A 13,508-nucleotide genomic window follows, 5' to 3' on the forward strand; every position below is an offset into this window, starting at 1 on the left:
TGTTTTTATTAGTACTCCATTCCTGTTTTATTTCAATTCACATCACCAACACTTCTTGCATCATGCCACCAGATTTTTAATGCCACAGAGAAACAAACTAACTATTTTGGCAACATATATAATTCACATATTTTACAAAATTAGAATCATAGAATCCATCCAGTGCAGAAGCAGGCCATTCAGCCCATCAAGACCACACCAACCCTCCAAAGAGCATTCCATCCAGACCCACACCTCCACCATATCCCTGAAATGCTGTATTTCCTATGGCTAGTCCACCTAACCTACACATCTCTGGACTGTGGGAGGAAACCGGAGCGCCCAGAGGAAACCCACGCAGACACAGAGAAAATGTGCAAACTTTACATAGACGGTCACCCAAGGGTGAAAGCGAACCCAGGTCACTGGTGCTGTGAGGCAGCTGTGCTAACCACTGAGGCATGCCTGCCCCTAAATTACATTCAGAATCTTTTCTGCATTTTCTCCAATTCAGTTGCCAAAAAAACATAATGTAAGCAGCTTATGTAGCTCAAATGATTTTTTTCTTTTCCTCCCCACTAATTAATAAACTGCAGACTGAACACATAATACCTTCTTGGAGGAAACAATTTCTATTCACACTTGACAAAACTAAAACAACTAATAGACTTTGAACTCCTGTAACACTGTGACTTTGCTTCTGGTATTTGTCTGTTTATTTGAAATCATAAGCTTTCACAATGTTGCCGCTTCATTAGGTGAAGTGAGAGAGAAGCACACAGGCACAGAATTTACAGGAAGAAAGATCAATGAGCAAAGAGATCAAAAAGATCATACGAATGGTCTGAGTGGAGTGTTGACAAGCCAAATAACAGGTCTCAGCAAGTGATCAAGAGTGCCAGACGGTGTGAGTAAAGTGTCAACAGCTGACTAACAAGCGAAGGGATGACCTATAATCTGATTAAATGAGGCAGAGAGATAATTACAAAAGTTTAAAAATAAGGTGGTGCTGGAGACAAACCAAATGACTGGAGTAACGTAATGGGCATAAGAGTTGCATGCTGAGGGTCTAACCAAAGTAATAAGTAATACAAAACTGTACAAACTAATTAAGGTGGAGAAATCATAACAATTGGATGTGAACATAGGAGGTATGGTTAGTAAGTTTGTAGATGGCACTAAAATTGGAGATGTAATGGACAGCAAAGAAGGTTACCTCAGAATACAACGGGATCTTGATCAGACAAGCCAATGGGCTGAAGAGTGGCAGATGGAGTCTAATTTAGATAAATGTGAGATGCTGCATTTTGGAAAGGCAAATCAGGGAAGGACTTTTCGCTTAATGGTAAGGTCCTGGGGAGTGTTGCTGAACAAAGACCTTGGAAGTGCAGGTTCATAGTTCCTTGAAAGTGGAGTCCCAGGTAGATAGGATAGTGAAGAAGGCATTTGGTAAGCTTGCCTGTATTGATCAGTGCATTGAGTATACGAGTTGGGAGGTCATGTTGTGGCTGAACTGGACATTGGTTTGGCCACTTTTGGAATCTTGCATACAATTCTTGTCTCCATCCCATAGGAAGGATGTTGCGAAACTAGAAAGGGTTCAGAAAAGATTTACAAGGATATTGCCAGGGTTAGAGGGTTTGACCCAAAGGTAGAGGCTGAATAGGCTGGGGCTATTTTCCTTGGAGCATTGGAGGCTGACGGGTGGCCTTATATAAGGTTGTAAAATCACAACGGGCACAGATAGGGTAAATAGGCAAAGTCCTTCCTCCGGAGTGGAGGGAGTCCAAAACTAGAGGGCATAGGTTTAAGGTGAGAGGGGAAAGATATAAAAGGGACCTAAGGGGCAACTTTTTCATGCAGAGGGTGTATGTATGAAATGAACTGCCAGAGGAAGTGGTGGGGGTGGGTACAATTACAACATTTAAAGGCATCTGGATGGGTATATGAACAGGAAGGGTTTAGAGGGATATGGGCCAAATGCTGGCAAATGGGACTAGATTTATATAGGATACCTGGTCAACATGGATCAGTTGGATGGAAGGGTCTGTTTCCATGCTATATTTCTCTACGACTCAATGACTATGACTCTAATTTACTAGGTTGATGGTGTCAAAACAGGACAGTAAGGAATATTTTACAGATACAGAACATGTGCAACATGAACCGAAGAGCACTGTTGAAGCCGTCTTCATGGGTACGGAAGTTGGCTCTCAGTTCTGCGTAGTTATGTATCTCAAGGTCTGCCTTGGAGGACACTTACCCAAAGATTGGAGGCTGAATATCCTTGACCACTGAAGTGTTCCCTGACTGGGAGGGAACATTCCTGTCTGGTGATTATTGCACAGTGCCCATTCATCTATTGTCATAGTGTCTGCATGGTGTCACCAATATACCATGCATCAGGGCATCCTTTCTTGTAGCGTATGAGATAGACAACATTGGCCGAGTCACATGAGTATCTGCCATGCACGTAGTGGGTGGTGTTCACACAGATGATGGTAGTATCTATGTTGATCATCTAACATGTCTTGCAGTGGTTACCATGGCAGGGTTGTGTGGTGTTGTGGTCGATGTTGTCCCAAAGGCTGGGTAGTTTGTTATTGCGAATTATGGTCTGTTTAAGGTTTGGTGGTTGTTTGAAGGCGAGAAATGGAGGTGTAAGGAAGATCTTGGCGAGGTGCTCATTGTCAATGACATGTTGAAGGCTACGAAGAACATGGCGTAGTTTCTCCACTCGGGGAAGTACTGGATGATCAGTCATATCCTGTGTCTGTCTTCTGAGGAGGTCATTGTGGTTTTTTGTTGTGGCATGTCAAAACTGACAATGAGTTGAGCATCATCCTGTTCTTATGAGGGTGCCCTTCAAAGCCTTTAGGTGTCCACCACATTCCTCCTCATCCCAGCAGATCAGGTGTATGCACAGGGCTTGTCCATAAGGGATGACTTCTTTGACGTGTTTGGGGCGGAAGCTAAAGAAGTGCAGCATCGTGAGGTTATCCACAGGCTTGTGGTAGAGTGAGGTAACGAAGTGTCTGTCCTTGATAGAGATCAATGTGTCGACGATTGAGACCAATTCTGAAGAGTAGTCCATGGTAAATCTGGTGGGATGAAACTTGTTGATATCGCTACGTAGTTGTTTCAGGGATTCCTCGCCATGAGTCTAAACGAGGGAAATGTTGTCAATGTATCTGGCGTATAGCATTGGTTGGAGGTCCTGTGCAGCAAAGAAGTCTCGCTCAAACTTGTGCATGAAAATATTGGCATATTGGGGTACAAATTTGGTCCCCATGGCTGTTCCACGCGTCTAAATGAAGAACTGGTTGTCAAGAGTGAAAACATTGTGGTCAAGGGTGAAGTGGATGAGTTGCAGAATGGCGTCTGGAAATTGGCAGTTGTTGGTGTTGAGTACTGAGACTGTTGCAGCGATGCTGTTGGCATGGAGGATGCCAAAACATTGACTGCGACGAGGAATGTTCCTGGTTTGACTGGTCCATGGGTGCTAAGCTTTTCCACCACAGAAGCTGGGGGCTCCTTGTACAATGGGTTTCAAGGTGCCTTCGACATAGCCAGAGAGGTTCTCACACAGGATCCCATTGCCTGATATGATTGGTTGTCCACATGTGTTGGTTTTGTGTACCTTTGGAAGGCAGTAGAAGTCTCCTATGCGAGAAGTACATGGGATGAGAGTGCATAGGATACTCTGAAGGTCTGGATCAAAGGTCTTGATCAGTCTGTTGAATTGATGGGTGGTGTTCTTCAAACAGATCGGCAGGCAGTTGTCTGTAATGTTCCTGGTTGTTCAGTTGTCAGTACGCCTCTCTGCAGTATGCCGTTCTATTCTGTATGACGATAACCTGGTGTCATCTGTCATCTGACCTTGTCCACTGAAGGCCAACATGAGTTGGGTTCAAGCAGACTCATCAAGAATGCAAAGTCAAGAACCATATTTAGGTTCAGATTTCTTTATAACACTGTTTGTTGTATATCAAGGTTAAATACTATAATATATGGTATTCAGGAGTATACCAGGCTTTTATCTTACTGTTACATTATTAAAAGACTATTCCATGCATTTCACCACCTAATTCTAGTCAGTCAGCACACATGCCTCCACTTTCTTTCTTAACTCCGTGCAGTGTTATTTATGGCGAGTAAACAGTAGCTCCGAGACAGCAATGCAAGATTGCTCCATGGTCTGAAACCCTTTACATAAAGCAAATGACTACCTTTCTCTGGAATGGGAAAGTTGCAAGACGAAAATAATATTTGGGTGAATAGCTGGTTAATCAAACATGGGGGGTATCCCAGTTACTATTTTTGCCTATTACACAAATACATAACTGACTGAATCATTGTTTCCAAATCATCTTCATTTTTAAATTCTTCAAACTAAAACAAATGCTGTACAGATGAGGCAAGTCATGATCATGAGGCAAGTCACAATCAATAATTTGTCAATTTTTTCAGTCCAAGCTAGACAAAAATTTGTGCAACATGGGGCCATCAATCAGTCCTTATAAATGGATAATTAAAATAAGTATTGTGTGTACTTAAACAGTTCCTGAAACTAAATTCTGAATTAGGTCAATCAACAGTGGAAAGATTCCATTTTACTCAAACCACGAAAGGTTCTGGTTTACTTCTTTACTGATCAATACATTTAATCAATGATGCAAGCAATTTCACAGTGAAATGTGCAATATCAAAGCCCTCTTTCCGGACAACAGGTGCAATAGATATTTCCATTTCTATGTAATCCTAGATGCGAGTTTTGATCAGAATTCCTCGCCTTGATGAAGGTGATTTCCAATTGTGGAAACAAAATGTTAACAGGTTCAACATCCACTTCTGACTATGAATCAAGTTACAAGGAATACATTTACTGATCTGTGAAAAAGCTGGTCATGTTTATTCACAAAGCGGAATTTTCCTAAAAACAGGTGACTACAAGAAATATTTCCCTAATTATTATCCATTTCTATTGTTTCCATTGGCTAGCAATGATTTATAGTTGATTATTAAACATACTTAATATTTCATCCCACTCCCCCTTACATCTCTGAGGGAATCTAGATTCATGTATTGAGAGATAACATCTTGGTTAACAGTTAATTGAATTCATTGTTTTGCATGACATGCTCATAGGTTCTTTTTATTGCCTTGATTCAGATGTTTGTTAAATTGGCTATTCCAGTTTTGTTTGCAAACAGGCTATAATTTTTATGCCACTGAATTGACTTTCTAATGAAAAGGTAGACTTTCTCAACAACTGTAAATATTGTATTTCCTTAAATTTAAGTCTGATGTTGCACTTGATATTTCATAGAGTTGATCCAAGTCCACAAAAGTAACATGGCTGCTCTAAGTAACTACTAATGGATTCAAACCACTGAGGACATCTGAGATGGTCTACCGTCCCCTGCACTAACACAGATAACAGTTCCTTCATAACATAAAAATATCAGTCCATAGTCAGATACTGAGAAATGATTCGTTCTTGTGGGTGAATTGAGAACAAAATCAAATAATTTTAAAATCAGAACTAGCCTTTTATGGAGTGGAGTCATAATGAATGAATGCTTTTACATTCCACATTTCTCTGAAGAGTAAATTACACTAATTTGCTGGGTCCAATCCATATATTGGATTAGAATCGAGCTTCTGGCATTATTCATACCCTGCAAGGGGTTAAACCAAAAGGGTGGGACTAAAATTCAAGAAAGTTGCAGTCGAAATTCTGCATGAACAGGAGGTCCAACTGCATTCATTAAGTGTTTTACAAATGAAGAAAATCCAAAGATGTCACAAACACAGTGCTTCTAAGCTCATATCATACTGGCAGGTTAAAAAAAAAGACCATTTATGGGGTTTCCTGTGACACAGGGGCATTGTCCTACCTCTGTACCAGAAGTTCTAGGTTCAAGTCCCACCTTCTAGCCATGTCATAATATGTCTGAACAGGGTGATTTAAAAGATAGGCTATTTGAAACAGAGGAAAGGAACTAGTCCAGTCCACTATCAAGTCTAGTAAAGCAAGATATTACAGGCCCTGACTGCACTTCTGAAAAATACTCATGGCTTAATTACACTGTAGGGATTCCATACATCAACCAAAGACAATCGGAGGAGCTTCACCTTTTTTTTAAAGAGTAAGAGAAGACCCTAGAGCCACTGGACTCATTGGAAAGGATGTCAGATCTGTTTGGTTCCTGCTGTGCAATTTTGATCTTGGTACTTTCCAGTTTACAACACCCAAAGGTTAGCTAAGAAAAGCTCAGAATCCTGCAAAACCTGGAATGATGGATGGATGGACAGACATACTGTTGGATGAATTCTCCCATCACAGAAAGCTGAAGGCAGAAAAGTAACATACTTCTGAATGACAAACTGGATGAATCAGATTTATTTAAATTATTTCTTTCAAACAACCTCAAGGGAGACACTGCCATATAAAAGACAAAAATATGACTTGTATAATTTCAGCTAACAGAATACACTAGATACTGTACGTTGTACAAGCATATTACATTAGTAAATTACAGTATCCTTGAACATGAATCACAAAATTTTGACATGCAGGTACAGCAAGCAACTGGAAAGGCAAATGGTATGTTGCCGTTTAATTGCAGGGGGATTGACAGGTTTTTAAACAGTAAGGGAATCCAGAGTTATGGGGATCAAGCAGAAGAGTAGAGTTGAGAATTATCAGATCTGTTGTCATCTCATGGTGCAGTCGACTTGATGTGCCAAATGGCTTAAATCTACTGCTGTGTCTTATGGTACCTTTAGATGCATCCTAATCGGTCCTAATGCTTTATCAATCCCAAGTACAAGTAGCTTATCTAATACCTGCTCCTTACCAACTTCAAGCCCTTCAGGTGCCTGAATTATCTATTCTTTCACCTTGACCAGTGCACCATCTTGTTCCTTGATAAAGACAGATGCAAAGTGTTAATTTATTATCTCAATCATGCTGCCTGCCTCCATATTTAAATCATCTTTTTGGCCCCTAGTCAGGCCAACTCTTCCTTGCACTTCTTTTTTACTATTTGTATGCCCAAGGAACACTTCAGATCCCCTTTTCTATTAGCTATTAGCCTATTTTCATACGGTGTTTTTTTTAATGTGCTTATTCACTTCTCAGTTGAAATTTGTATATTGTTGATCAGTTCTCTGTCATAAGCACACTTTCTTCTTTGTCTTAATCTCCATCTGTTTTGTCATCCAGGGAGTTCTAGATTTGGTTGCACTGCATTTCCACATGGTAGAGATATACCTGATCTGTATCCAAACTCTCTTCTCTAAAGGCAGCCTATTATTAAGATACTCTTGCCTACCAACTGATCTGATCCAGATTCATTCAACCCCAGGTTGACTTTTCTTACTTAATTATTCTTGCTTCCGTCTTGCATTGCTCAACAATTAAGAGCCGTTTGTGCACTGAAACTCCCCAGCTGGAGTGTCTGCTGGAGCTTGAATACCCAGAGGCTTGTCATCAGGAACTCTTATGGCACTCACCTTGCCAAATGAAAGAAATCACTGAACCTGTTAAGATACTGGACTTCTGACCACACCTGCTGCTAAGGTTTCAGCCACCTCTAAACACGCCAATCTTATTTAACCTAACGCCCTTTTCTTTCCACCCTCCAAGATTATAACACATACACACACCCCCCACCCTCCAACTGTCGAAATTCTCAACCTCCAAGCCGAAATCAATTTCAGTATCTGAGGACTGATAGAAAACCTTGCCCTGGGTTTCTGCAATACTTCATGACTTCCTGGTGCAAACACTTTTTCTTCCAAAATGGCTATCACGATAATGATTAATGATGGCTTTATATTATGTATGCATTTCAGAGTCACATCTCCATCCTGCACCCATAGCCACTAAATGGCTGCACCATCTGCCTTTCAAACTATTAGCAGCCCATTGGGACTATGTCTGTACCCCACGAAGCAAGAGCCCTGGCTCCACCCACCCAGCTGTTAGGACAAGGTTGGGACTTGGAAACAGGGCTGATGTTTCATTCCTGATCAGAGGGAAAATTCATCTGCATGTCTTTATTTCAATACTGACAGTACAGAAAGGTCAGAATGTATAGTATATTTGAAAACTAGGATGGGGGGTGCGGGGGAGTACTGAGTAATGATATCCCTAAAGTAAAGAAGGATATGAAAACATAGCCAGGTTGGGGAACAAGTGAGAGAAGGAATAATCAATCAAAATCTTGAGACAGCTTAACATCGAGGAACATCATTTAGTCCATCCTGATTCATCTAAACATAATCATTTGTCAACTGGTTCATTTTCACCTCTGAATCAGAGCATCAACAGCTGCAATGGTACAACAACTGTAATTTTCTCAAAGACCAGTCTTATTTGTTTTGTTCTAAAACATGTTTAAGTCTCCTATATTTTGGTATTAACTGAAATAAAACAATACTGTATTAACAGTAGCTGTTGTGTAATTCATCCTAAATTTCGAGTCTTTCAAGAATTTGTTCTTATTATCACGAGTACTCAAAATCCCAGTCCTGAAGGGATTCTAAACATTGAGCAATATGTGAAGAGCTTTCTGACATCAGACCTTCTGCCAGTTTGAACCTGTGCCACAGTTTAAATTGAAGTAGTGTTTCAAATTTACCTAACATATCCTGACTAAGCCTCTCACTAATCATCTTCTCTCAAGGCTATTCAAATTCAAATTTCCTGCCATCATAACAAAAAAAAGTAAATTGCAAAAGCAAATCCATATTTCCTAGGAGCTGAGATTAGTAACCAATTTGAGCTGAATTAAAAATAGCAACCAATAAAAAAAAACACCTCTGTGGTATTAGGAATCATATAATGTATGATCCATTCAAAAACATGGTAAAACAACACGTTCATAGAATAACAGAGGTCTGCAGCACACAAACAGACCCATCATCCAACTCTGCCAGGCATGAATTTAATTCTTATTGTGAAAATTTATATGCAGGCAGATTAATTATCTCATTGTCCAATATGTTAGCCATTTTTAGATAACTGAATCTTATTAATTGCAAGTAGGCTTTTATATGTGGTTTTTTTATAAATTGAAGCTACCAGATGGGAGTAATTTACTATATTGAGCAAAAGCTAAAACTCAGGGACCCTCTTGCGGTAGTGTCCCTATCCTTGGACTGAGTGACCCAGGTTCAAGTTCCACCTGCTCCAGAGGCACACATCTCTGATTAGTTTGATTGGGAAAATAGGTTAAGTTTAAAAAAAGTTAAAACTCTATTTGGCAGAAATATCTAGAACTAAGAGTTTTCATCTCAGCACACAGGGACTGACAGGAGGAAAACGTCCTTCATTCAGTGAATCTGCAGAATTCTCTAATCCAAAAGACTATGTTAAGTATATCCAAGACAGAGATCAAGAAATATTTGGCCACTAAGGAAACCAATCTGAGATACCTTGGCAAAGTGGAGTTGATGTTCAAGTTCAACTATGATCTGTTATAATGATACAGCAGGTTCCTATTTCTTACTCTTTGCATCACTGTCAAGTCCCTTCATTTCTATGAATCAGTAAACTTTAAAATCTTGCTTCTTGTACCCCAGATCAAAAGTTACTTATATAACTAGGGCAAAATTGGGAAACAGCTGGGGCACAATACCTGCACAATTTGAGCACTATTGTCTTCTGATACTCAAATTCCTATCTACAATGAAAGCATTTAATATATTGTTACTTAGGAATTTGCATTCTGAAGTAAAGACAAGTGGATTTTTAGTTTTCCTTCTGTGAAGGTGGCTCTTTTTAAAAACAAGGGTCAAAGTAATTTTGAACAAAAAGGTCAAAATAATGTTTCTAAGAAAGCATGTAGCTTAATCTAAAATTACAGAAAGAGAGGGGTTGGGCCATAAGTAAGAGCAGTTTTAATTTTTAATTATCTCCAGGTCACCAGAACTGGAAAGACATCATAAGCTATTTTTGCAGTTCAAGTAGACAGAGCTAAGAAAAACCCCACTGTGCCTTTCTCAGAGTTCAGTAAATAAAAAAGTTGGTGAGTTAACCTGTATCTGAGAGTCTCTGGAAGAGATGGAAAGAATTACATCTGGAATATGCAGAAAATCAGTGAAAGAACATGTTTGCAACTTCTTCAGTTGTGTAAGAAATTTTAAAGTGAAGACAGGTGTCATACTTCAATTGGTTTGGAGTATCTGCAAAGGATATTGCTGGGAATAAAGGATTAATCTTCATTTGTTTTGTTTATGCCAAGACCTTTTCAAAAAATTGTCATTTATAGCTTTTTATTCTCTTACTTTTGGGAAATAAACTCGTGATCTGTCATTTCAAAATACATTGACAGTTTCACCAAAATAACTAAATTACAACAAAAAGGACCTATCAAGCCAGGTTTCACTCTGGAATCAGGCTTATCCAGGATTAGAATCAGCTGGCATCATACATATCTATTTGACAAATATTCCCATATTCCATATGACTAAATTTTGTAACATACATACTCAGACAATTGGCTTTATTGGTTGCTTTCCCATAGCGTATGGACATGATTATGACCAATTAGTTTCTTTGCATCCCTTCCACGATCAGCATTCCAAAACCCCATTCATGGAATGTAAATATCACCTTTGTTTTACTTTCACAAAAAACACTTTTCCACTTATTCATAATAAATAATCTTATTGCTAAGATAGTTGGATTTTATCCATCTGATTTTTAACAGTTTTATAATCTGGAAGACATAGATAGAACAATACAAGGTTGAGGGATAATTATAAAAATACAAAGGGATATGGGATATAAAGCAGTGCTTTGATTTGCCGAATAAGCCATCAACTATAATATGAAATGAGCAATGAGAGGGGTAAGTGGACAGCTGTCAATATAAATTTGGTGGAATTGTGATGCTATTTACAATGAAGAGCAGGAGAGTTATACCCAGTGATCTGCCGATATTTATCCCTCATTCAACACCATATAGAGAAATTAACTGATCACAGCACTTTACTGTCTGTGGGACATGGTTGTCTACATATTTCTTCCCAATGTTTACAACATGGACTACACATCAGAAGTATATCATTGGCTGTAAAATATTTTGAGAAATCTGGTGATCGTGAACAGCATTGTAAGTCTTCCATTCATTGTTATTATTCCTGTTAACTAATTTAATTTTACCATTTATAACAAGATGGTGATTGTTTTAAGGAAGTGTCTGAGTGATGGAGCCTCTGGTATTGCAATCAGTTGGGTGGGAGCAGTCTGATTGGACTTATCTACATTAACTGCAACATTAGATTGTTGAATGTATTGGTCATCCTCTAACCCTCCTTTTCCTGAATCACCTCTTCAGTTTACATCAGGCTTGAAACCACGTGACCTAGGAGAAGAGAGATGCTGCATTGTAGCCCTTACTGCTCAGCATTGGGCTTTTTGGGTTAGAATGCCTTTCCACAAGAGAGCAGTCAGCTGACAAAAGCAGACAGTGTCCTCAGCCAAGAGTTTTCCAGAGACAGAGAAATAGCAGGACTTTAAGGATGGGCAATTGTCAGCTGCTAAACCATAACTAAGAATCAGAAAGCTTCATAAAATTTCACATTTAACTCATTTCCATTCTCCCTCCAAAATATCAATGCCTAGTACAGAAGACAGTGTGGGAAACATGGCATGTCACCAACTTAGATGTACCAATTATATGAACTTGGGTGGGTGCATGAAGAACCAAGGCTCCTTATATCTATCCCTATTCTTTTTTGGCTTCAATGATGGCATTGTACTGAAGTTACACAGTTTGTTATATTGCTGATGTAATTCTTTTAGTCATTTTACCTGCAGTGAATTTCCAAAATGACAATTTAAAAAGTTCTCTGGCCTATTGACTCTCTGTAGGCAATTATTCTCCCAGTACAAGAATTGGAATATAGCAAATTAAAATATGTTTGTATCAAACCAAAAGAAAGAGTATGTGAAAAGTATACACTCAGAAAGTTATGATGGGCAAATCTCTTTTCAGGTGTTCACTGATCTGCGATTTATTTCAGATTTCCCATTCTTTTTAAAGTCATACAGTGCAGAAAAGGCCCTTCAGCCAATCAAGTCTGCACCAACAATAACTACCACTAAAGGAGCACTGATCCCATTTCCTGCACCTGTCCCATATCCTTCAATGTTATGATATGATATTTCAAGTGCCCTTCCAAATATTTTTTTAAATATTTGAGATTTCCGGCCTCCATTACCTTCCCAGGCAGTACATTCCAGATTCCCACCACTCTGGGTGAAAAAGTTTTTTTTTCAAATCCCCTCTGAGGTTCCTGCCCCTTACCATAAAACTATGCTACCTCATGATGAGGAGGTTACAGAGATAAGGTGTGTACATGCTGAAGCAGGATATAGAGATAGAGAGGGGTGTAGGTCATGGAGGAGGATGCAGAGACAGGGGAAAATGTACATCTACACTAAGTTACAGATTTTAAAAAAAATTCATTCATTCACAGGATGAGGGGGACTAGGCCAGCATTTATTGCCCATCCCCAATTGCCCAGAGGACAATTTAAAATCAACCAGATTGCAGTGTGTCCAGAGTCCCATGTAGGCCAGACCAGGTAAGGGATGGCAGTTTTGTTTTACCTCTAAAAGAACATTAATTAACCAGATGGATTTTTCCCGACAATTGATTCATTGTCATCCATTACACTCTTAATTCCAGATTTGAATTCAAATTCCACCCCCACCTGCCAAGGCAGGATTTGAACCCAGGTCCCCAGAACATTACTTGAGTCTCTCAATCAACAGTCCAGCAATAATACTACTAGGCTATCGCCTCACCATCATGAGGGGGGGTAGGGGCTGGAAGAGGTTACGGAGATAAGGAGGGGTGAAGGGGCAGGAGGAGATTACAGAGATAGGAAGAGTGTAGGGGATAGAGGAGATTTGAGAGAAGGGAAGGGTGTAGATCCTGCATGAGGTTACAGCGATAGGTAGGGCTGTAGTAACTCATGAAAGTTACAGAGACAGGGTGGATTGTATGCCTGGAGGAGCTTACAAGAAAGGGAGAGGTGTAGCAGCTGGAAGAGTTACAGCAATTGGGAGGGAGTGGGGCTGGAGAAGGAGGGAATATAGGGGCTGGTGGTGGAGGTGGAGGTTACAAAGTATTTTATTCATTAAAGAAAGGAACATCTGATAATGGAAGGCATGCTGAACCAAACTTGCATATAGTTTGTTATTAAATTGTGGTTAATATTTTTCCAATGTGAGTACAGTTACCATGAGGTTGAATGAGCTCACAGTCAAAGAATTAACCAAAAAAATCATTCCACATGTTGCCGAGCCTATGGATGCCAGCACAGCTATTCTTCATCATCGCCTTTTCCTCCTCACTGACCCAGAAGACTAAGCAACATTAAAATATAGTGCCAGCAGGATCCATTTTCACTGTACACGAAATATATGAAAATAATGAGGAAATTCACTTATTTGAAAACATAAATGAAGATAAACAGACTATGAAACGCAGTGTCAATTAATC

The 13,508-nt window shown here is 39.5% G+C and overlaps 1 protein-coding gene across 1 annotated transcript in view; it reads right to left on the reverse strand.

The window, feature by feature from the left end:
- The window catches only part of kcnq1.2 (potassium voltage-gated channel, KQT-like subfamily, member 1.2), a 337,327-nt gene that overhangs the window by 310,909 nt on the left and 12,910 nt on the right, over positions 1-13,508 (reverse strand). The gene's annotated exons all lie outside the window — the stretch shown is intronic.

Source organism: Rhincodon typus, chromosome 18 (genome assembly GCF_021869965.1).
Source record: "Rhincodon typus isolate 14 chromosome 18, sRhiTyp1.1, whole genome shotgun sequence".
NCBI classification, from domain to species: domain Eukaryota; kingdom Metazoa; phylum Chordata; class Chondrichthyes; order Orectolobiformes; family Rhincodontidae; genus Rhincodon; species Rhincodon typus.